Raw genomic sequence first — 9,264 nt, 5'->3', positions numbered from 1 at the left:
TCACAAACTTGTCCAGATATGGACACAACACACTATTCATGAAACACATGAAAGTGATGGGTAAATTTTCCTGTAGATTCACAACTCATGTAATTTCCTAAAACAAAAGACAAGAATTTACTCTACTCTCAAACAATGGAAACCAAAGATCGATGAAAACAATAATCAATAAGAGGAATAATATCAAAGGCACATAACACAATATTTATCCGAGGAAAGCCATTGCTCAAAACCCCTACTATCTAGATTGCATTAATTAGAAGATCTGAGAAGAAAATACAAAGCTTGTTCTCACTAGAATAATTTGTGCACAAGTATAATCAACTCTCTACTCACAAGATAGCTCAAGCCAAACCTTAGCCTATTATGCTTCTCTCCAATCCCCTATTTCATTGCATCCTTGGTCAAAGAATTTGGATGAATAAAATATGCTTTTCTCAACCTTGAGCTCAACCTGAACAAGTATTTCTTATCCTCTTCCTAATGACTTCCTTTGGCCAATAATTAACCAAATTCCTAGCCTTCAAGCTTCTGATTCCTTGCTCAATTTCTGAGAGAATTAGCCCATATTTAAAGGGAAATCCTCACTTCATAACTATGCAATCCAAACATAGGTCCTCAATTGATTTCATGCACCATTTGTACAACTCGAAAAATCATACAACTGATAGTAAATTGTCCCTGCACTCTAGTCTCAACTGGGTCTTCCTATGAACTCACATGCATGAGTTATTTATGAGTGAATCTTTAGTTAGCTGGTGTGGCACTAAGGATGCACTAGTGCACCAACTCACTACTATACCTCTATTAGTTCCTCCAACAGTTAGAACTAGTTTAATTGACTATAACTTAGTTAGAATGAGTTATCTAATTACAACTCCAATAAACTCAATCTGGACCCCTAAAACTTAGGGATCACACTTACATGACACCAAATAGACTTTCAACTCGAGCTTCCTAAGCTAAATAAGTAAACTTAACTTAGTTAACTATTACAAGTTGTTATGAGAAAATAATTAGAATTTAATTCAAGGACTAATTAAATTGGAATTTCTAGATGCTATTTTTAACATTTCTTATTGCTATTTTCAACAGAAGCATTAGTAAGACCAAAAGGAACTACCACAAACTCATAATTCCCATGCCTAGTGTAGAATGCAGTGTTGCAAATGCATTCTTCTTCAATGTGCATATGATGATATCCTAATCTCGGATCAATCTTTGAAAACAATGCTACTCCCTTCAGTTGATCAAACAAGTCATCAATCCACGACAATGGATACCTATTATTGATGGTCACTTTGTTCAACTTCCTGAAATCAATGCATAATATGAGAGTACCATACTTCCTTCATATAAACAACACTGTTGCAACCCAAGGTGATACACTTGGCCTTATGTATCCCTTATCAGGCATTTCCTTAAGCTGCAACTTCAATTCCACAAAATCTGGAGTACTCATGCTATATGGTGCCTTTGATGCTAGTGCTGCTCCTAGTACCAACTCAATAGAGAAATCCACTTCCCTATGAGGCGGTAACCTTAAAATATATGCAGGAAACACATATTCAAATTGCTACAAAACATGATACTTCTTTATAACTTCCTCATCCTCAACATACTTCCCTTTGTCACTAGAAACATGCACTGCAAATAATAAGCATCCTTTCCTATGATTGCACTTTGCATGCATAACTGTGACCATTCTCACTGATGTAGGCTTCTTCTTTCCCTGCAATACTCTCTTTTCTCCATCATCATCTAGTCATTCGATAACCTTGTCATATCAATCCACCTTAGTCATGTGAATGAACAACCAGTCCATGCCCAAAATAATACTATATGAAACCAAAGGAAGCATATTTAAATGTGTTGATGTAGGCATACCATTCAGCTTGAATGCACAAGATCTCACCCAATGATGAACTCTTCTCTTGGTCCCTATAGCCAACTACACAAACCAAGATTTTGTATGCATTTATTTACCCAAGCCACACTTATCCACTAGGTCAGGGCTGATATAACTATAATTTATCTAGGATCAACAAAAATAGAAAAATCTTGATCATGAAACTTACCTTCCATCTCAATAATGGATGCTTGATGATCTTCCTGCCTATTATCCACTGTTGCATAAATCTGAGGAATAATTTGACTAACATCTCCAGCTGTCCGTGCCTCCTGAGCACTATAAATCTGATGCCTGCCACCTTGATGCGTTGAGAACTCATTCTGGATATGCTCTCTGTTGTACCTTTGAGATAATAATGGTTAGCTATTATGCCAGAGCATCTAAGATAAATGTTTTGGGGGTTTTGTTTTAATTTGGGGGACCAATGAATGAAATAGATATAGAACCGATGTGCCTAACCTTTTGAATAATATCAATATCTCAGCAAAGGGCTGCTATAAATATTTACACAGTGAAATAACTTTTATGATGATGAGCAGAAATAGAAAAGTAATATGATTGCCACAATTTTCAAATAGAAAGCTAGATAATCATAAGTATGAAAACCTTTAAACTACGTTTACAAGTTTGAGAAAATACACATGAGCTTACAAAAGATGCTGATGATTTATTAATTTTGAGGGAACTAATTAAACAAACAATCCATTAATTCATTCTCTTTATGGATTATCACTTCAGAAAGCTTATAGGAATAGATTGAAATACAATTACTCCTATCTGGTTATCTCTGCAATTTACAAGTATATCAAGAAAAACCTAATGAATGACACTGGAAACACTTATAGGAAACACAAACTGTGCAAAACAGAATTCGGAATCCTTTGCTTCATTTTAATGATCTAGAAAGATTAATTACATAAGATGTCTAGAAATGCTTCTTCAAGGGTGCAACTCATGATAACTCGTGAAGAGAGTTATTTATACAACAGTAGGACGAAAAATATCCTAAACTGCTTTTACAAAAATAGATTATTTACACAATCAAAAATAAAACTGTCTAATGATCTGGCACTGCTTTGGTGCTACACTATTTGATGGCTATTACTGAAAAAGTTGAAAAGTGGTTGAAGCTAGCTGACTGTTCCCTCAAAAGCTGAATGCTGTTCAATAATCCTTAATCAAATAAATCTGTTAATTCTTCCCAGTGTTTCTTATTTGGGATAGAAATATTTGTTACCCTCCTGTAAATTTCATCCATCTCGATATATTTAGTAAAAGTGGGCTTTACCAAAAATATATGCTTGATTTCATCCAGGATGAAGAAAGAATCCCTGAGTGTTTTTACTATGAGAGCTGTTGTTGTCGATCCTTTGATATTGGCGACTGAAGCTGCATGGGTGCCCACCTCTGTTAACTTCTTGACATAATCCTTGATTTCTTTGGCCATTGGATTCTCGGATGTTGGTAGTTTCAATTGTTTTTTTAATGTTGTATACTCTGTCTGGTTCCTCTTTTTTAACAGTCAAGGCTCTGTGTGAATGTTCTCCTCTCGGCCCTGTGTGTAATGGTCTTCTTCTCTAAATATAGGCTTTTTAATAAAGTTCCTTTCGAGTCTTGGAGTAAACAAGTTCTGTGACTAGTATCAGAACTGTTTATCCAAGCTCTGGTCTTTGGCTAATTACCTGCAAAACACAACAATAATTAAGAAAACACAGGTTCGGCAAGAAAAGCGATTGATGGCTTTGTTTGCACAGGGATGCTCGAGGAAGGGGTTGTGGTAGTGTTTTGAACGTAAATGGAGGTGAAATTATGTCGTAGAGGTTCAGGGTGGCGTTGAAGGGTTTAATGGTTTTAATTGTGAAACGGGCGAAAGGCACGAAAACGAAGGTTTTCGAGGTTTTAAGGTGTAACAGGCAACTTTTTGAATATGGCGTGAACATTTATGTTTATGGATAATAGGAGGTTTATTGGGTTGGCGGGGAGGCAACATTAAGGGTAGTCGCATCGCTTATGAGGTGAAGGCAGTTTTCAGGAGGGGTCATCCAATATTGCCCATAGCTTGACATGTAGCCTCAGGGGGGTTGGGGAAAACCACTTTATCAGGTGGGTATCGTTTGGCTATCAGGCGCGACTGATATGGATGTGGAGCATTGGATTACGCAGAAGTTGATCTAATGGTAGTCGGGTGAGGGAAGCTAGCGGGAGATAAAGCATGGGCTTAGGGAGGGGCCTAGTGCTTTAAACCTTGGCGGTATGAGATTATTTAAAGTTTAATCACGGGTTAACAATGATAAGGTAGAGCTTAATGAAGTTAAACGTGACGTGGAGCGGCGTTGGGTCCAAGTGATTTAATGAATGAAGTGATAACTTATCACAAATCACACTTTATTCCACCCAATGGTTCATTCACTCATGAATGATGCGATGGGATATGATCCTTTAGGAAATAACCATCTCAAACCTTCAATTTCTACATACCCTTCTATTCCTAACATTTTTACTTATCCTTCCAGAGTGCATTTGAACTAGCAACCCAATATTTTCTTTTTTATGAACAATCTATCTCTATTCCTTATTTCTCCCATTGGCTTAGATTAAACTGTTGAGCGAATTTATTTTCTACTTATGAGAACAAATCCAATTATGATGCAACTGTATAATTGGATAGAATAACCTAGTGTGGCATCTAAACAAACATCACACACCTATTATTTTTCAAACTGAATTTAGAACAAAGTAGTGGCATTTAGATTTGCAACACTTTCAGAGTTGATTTCTTTTTCTATTCTGTCTAACCTAACATTTTATTTTGCTTTTATTTTTTAGGGCATATACCCTAACATTTTCTTTGATATGGACATATTTATAAAAATATTTTCCTAACATTTTTTTATTCAATATTCTTTTTGTCCATATCCTATCTTAACATTTTGTAAATACATTTTCATTTTTTGTCTAATTTATTCTAACTTATCAAAACCAAAAAATGCTACAACATTCCCCACCACAAGTTCAACACCTCAAATGTTTCTTGCCATTACCCTTATTTTTCTCCTTAGGATGAGACCTCTTAAAATTGGAAACTAGGGTCAAATTCAACTTTTGATAGCTCATTTGATGGGGATGATGGTTACATTGAATTCCTCTTTTCAAGAGGACCAAAATCGACTTGAAGATCATTAAATTTGGACAAGGGAAAGTGTACTTATGAAAAAAAGCCCACATATGCACATTTGGACAGGTAAACCCTAATGGTGAACTGGTAACCCTTGGAAGCCTATAAATAAAAGTGACCTAAATCTCATTTGGACATCACCTATCACCTTCTTCTTCTCTTCTTCATTTATTGGTTCAGATAGGTCTAAGGTTAGATTGACAAAATAAGTTCACAAAAATCCGAAATTACAAGATCGAAAGCTTACATCTATTTCTAGGGTTTTGGGTTATAGTCATTGGCTCGTCAAAGGATAAATTCGACTGTAACCACTAGATTGTAGGCTCAAGGGAGCAACTGAAAGCCTTCAGTCACTCACATAGATACTCCTCCTTGTGACTAGAAAGTTGGACTAGAGCTAAGGTGAAGGAAAATCCCAAAAGGAGACAAGTATTGAAGTAATCATCTTTGGGAAAGTTGTAGGAGCCAATCTAGTCAAGTCAATATGTCTTCCTTCTTCAAGGAAAATGAGAAGTTGGGTGACTCATCCAATTTTTCTGCATGGAAAGTTAGGTTGGACATCATAGTTGATAACATTGATGTTTTGGAATACATTCAAGGAAAAGTACTTGAACCTCTAAAGAATGCTTTCTCTATTGCCAAGAACAAGTACAAAAAAGGTGAGTTAAAAGCAGAGCAAATTATAGCTAATGGTTTACAAGATAATTTACTTGCATATGTTGGAAATTTGAGGAAGTCTAAGGACATGTATAATAAGATATATGGAATGTATTAAGTCAACAATTAGAATGAACTCATCTCCTTGAAATATCAACTCAAAGACACAAAGATGAACAAATGAGAGTCTATGCAATACTACATTACGAGGATATCTCATATTAGAGATAAATTTCAAAGAGTTGGAGAATCTGTGCCTAACAGGGAATTGGTGATTGTGACTCTTAGAGGCTTCCCTCCTATTTGGGAAAAAATTATTACTACTATAAGAACTAACAATATCCTCCTATCATTTGATGAAATTGTTGGAAATCTCACTCAAGAAGAATCAAGGATGATATCAAAGAGGATGGATTCAAAAGCATGAAGAAGGAGAGCCCATTGCATTCATCTCTAATGACAAGAAGAAGAAGAAAGGAAAAGGAGGTCCATACAATTCAAGAAATCCTCCTCCTTGAAATTCAAATAGAAGGAAGGAATTATTGCACATTCAATGCTACAATTTTCATAAGAAAGGCCACTTATATGCTCACGATTTCCTGAAGAAGAACAATGGACCATGCTACAATACTAGAAGCAACAACAACATGTTCAATGACCAAAGAAGAAGAGATGACCTAAGGAATGATCACAACGGAAGAGATGAAAGAAGAAGAAGATATGATCAAAGTGATCATGAAGAAGATCGTCATCCACAAAATAAGTCAATATTCTCCAGGTATGAAAGTAATGTTGCAAATCAATCTGAATATATTCTTATTTATATCCTTACTAGTTTATCTCCTCTAGATTCATGGGATAGTTGGTTGGTTAATAGTGGGGCCACTCATCACTTATCTAGATATAATTAATTTCTCTCTAATTTGGTAGGGAGGAAGTCAAATTTGAAAATTAAACTTGGAGACAACTCCACTCATCCCATCAAATACTATGGGTCCGTCAAATTTCAATTGAATTCTGCGGAATCTATTTTTCTCCATGATGTGATGTATGTGTTAGGATTGAAGAAGGATTTTGTATCAATATACGCTTTGTAAGAAAAAGGGATGAGGGTTTCCTTCATTAAGGGAAAGGTTCTTACTTGGCTTGTTGGATCACCTATGAGAGATGCATTCACATGATATGAAGGACTCTACAAGGTTATTGTAAGACCTCTTCTAGCATCGGTACATGATAATAATCATCTAAGCAAGCTATGGCATAAAAAATTAGCCCATATTATGACGCTCTTTCAAAATTAGAGAATTTGGTCTTAGGGATTAGCAAGGTTCAAGACCATCATGATGGAGTATGTCAAGGTTGTGCCAGTGGAAAGAAGACAAGGAGACCATTCCCCTCTAGTGAGAACAAGACAAATGACATCCTCCATCTCATTCATTCTGAAATATGTGGTCTGATGCCCATGAATTATATTGGTGGCCATATCTACTACATTACCTTCATTGATGACTTCTAAATAAAGACATGGATATATTATCTGAAGCATAAGGTTGAAGCCTTTGAAATGTTCAAAGAGTTCAAAGTATTGATAAAAAAGCAAATAGGGAAGAAAATAAAAATATACAGGTCTAACAATGGTGGAGAGTACATATCAAAGGGGTTCATTGATTTTTGCAAGAAGGAAGGTATAAAGAAAGAAACAATTATTCCCTATACTCCCAAAAAAATGGAGTGGTTGAAAGAAAGAATGGGTCCATTATAGAAGCTGCCCATGCCATGCTCCATCATCAAAAGTTGTCGAAGTTCCTTTGGGGAGAAGCAAATGTTGTCGTATATGTTCAAAACAATGTGCCTCATCAAGCATTAGAAAACAAGACCCCCGGAGAAGTGTTCACAAGTGTCAAGCCCATTGTTGGCCATCTACATATCTTTGGCTACCCCATATATTTTCATGTGCTAAAGGAAAAAAGAAACAAGTTGGAAGCCTCAAGAAGAAAAGGTACGTTTGTTGGATATTGTGAAAATTATAAAGCATTTAGAATATATATTATTGGTCAAAGGAAGGTTGAAATTAGCAGGGATGTTACATTCGATGAAGATGTCGCCCTTGAAAAAGCAAGGGACATTCCTCCACCTCCTCCTCCTAAGAATAATGATGATATGGATATTTTAGATGGTCCTTCCATGCTTGAATATGAGACAGATATTGTTGATGATCCCATGGATCCCATGGATCCATTAGATCCTCCTCCATGTGATCCTACCACTAGGAAGAGGCAACTTTGGATTTGAGACACATTATATGACGATGAGAGATGAGCTCTTACTTGAAGATCATTTAGAGAAAGGAATAAGCCATATAGGTACTAGGGATATGTTTCATCCATGAGCACTATGATTCAGGCTGAAACTCCTACCTTTAAAGAAGTTGTAAAAGAAAAAAATTGGAAAGATGCTATGGACGAATAATATGAATCAATCATGAATAATGATGCATGGGATGTTGTGCTGAAACCAAAGGGGAAATCCATGGTGACTTCAAAATGGCTATTCAAGATCAAGCATGGAGTTGATGGTAGCGTTAAGAAATAAAAGGCAAGGTTCGTGGCCCGAGGACTATCCTAGAAAGAGGGGGAAGATTATGACGATATATTTTCACCTATGGCTTGATACATAACCATTTGCTTGATAGTTTCCCTTGCCTCAAATCAAGGATGGAATCTTCACCAGATGGATGTGAATACTACATTCCTTCATACCATGTTACAAGAATAAGTGTATGTTGAGAAACCACATGGATTTGAAGTAGAGGATTGAAAGGCACATATTTGCAGGTTCATGAAGGCATTGTATGGTTTGAAGCAAGCCCCCAGAGCATGGTAAACCCAAATAGGCTATTATTTGGTGATGATAGGATTCACTAAAAGTAATGTCGATCCCAACCTCTACTTCAAGGTAGTCCAAGGTATGCTTTTGATTTTGGTTTTATATGTTGACAATCTATTCTTGATAGGAAGTGAGCCCCTAATGTTTGAGTGTAAGAGGGAGCTAGCCTCTAAATTCGAGTTGAAGGACCTTGGACTTATGCACTACTTTATAGTCCTTGAGGTGTGGCAAAGGCGCGGTGAGATTTTCCTTTCACAAGGAAAATATGTTGTGAAGATGTTGGAAATATTTAGAATGACAAAATGAAAGTCCCTACCTACACTAATGGAATTGAACATCAAGAAGTTATGTGGAGAGGCTGCAACACCCGATTTGGTGAATCCATCAGAGTATAGACACTTTATTGGGGCTCTGATGTTCCTATTGAACACCTGTCCAGAGATATGCTAGCAATGAATACGTTGATTCAATTCACAACCAAGCCTCTCCATGCACATTGGATTGCTTCCAAACACATTTTGAGATATTTGCATGGGACGATCACACTTAGTCTGAGATATTCTGCTAGAGATGTTCGACTTCATGGATATACTGATGCTAAATAGGCATGAAATGTTTCCAATATGAAGAGTAT

The sequence above is a fragment of the Pinus tabuliformis genome, chromosome J, assembly GCF_031772625.1.
Source record: "Pinus tabuliformis cultivar Carrire ecotype Pingquan chromosome J, CPIR1, whole genome shotgun sequence".
Classification (NCBI taxonomy): Eukaryota; Viridiplantae; Streptophyta; class Pinopsida; order Pinales; family Pinaceae; genus Pinus; species Pinus tabuliformis.
The sequence above is the reverse complement of the archived record's forward strand: the minus strand, read 5'-3'. Positions refer to the sequence as shown.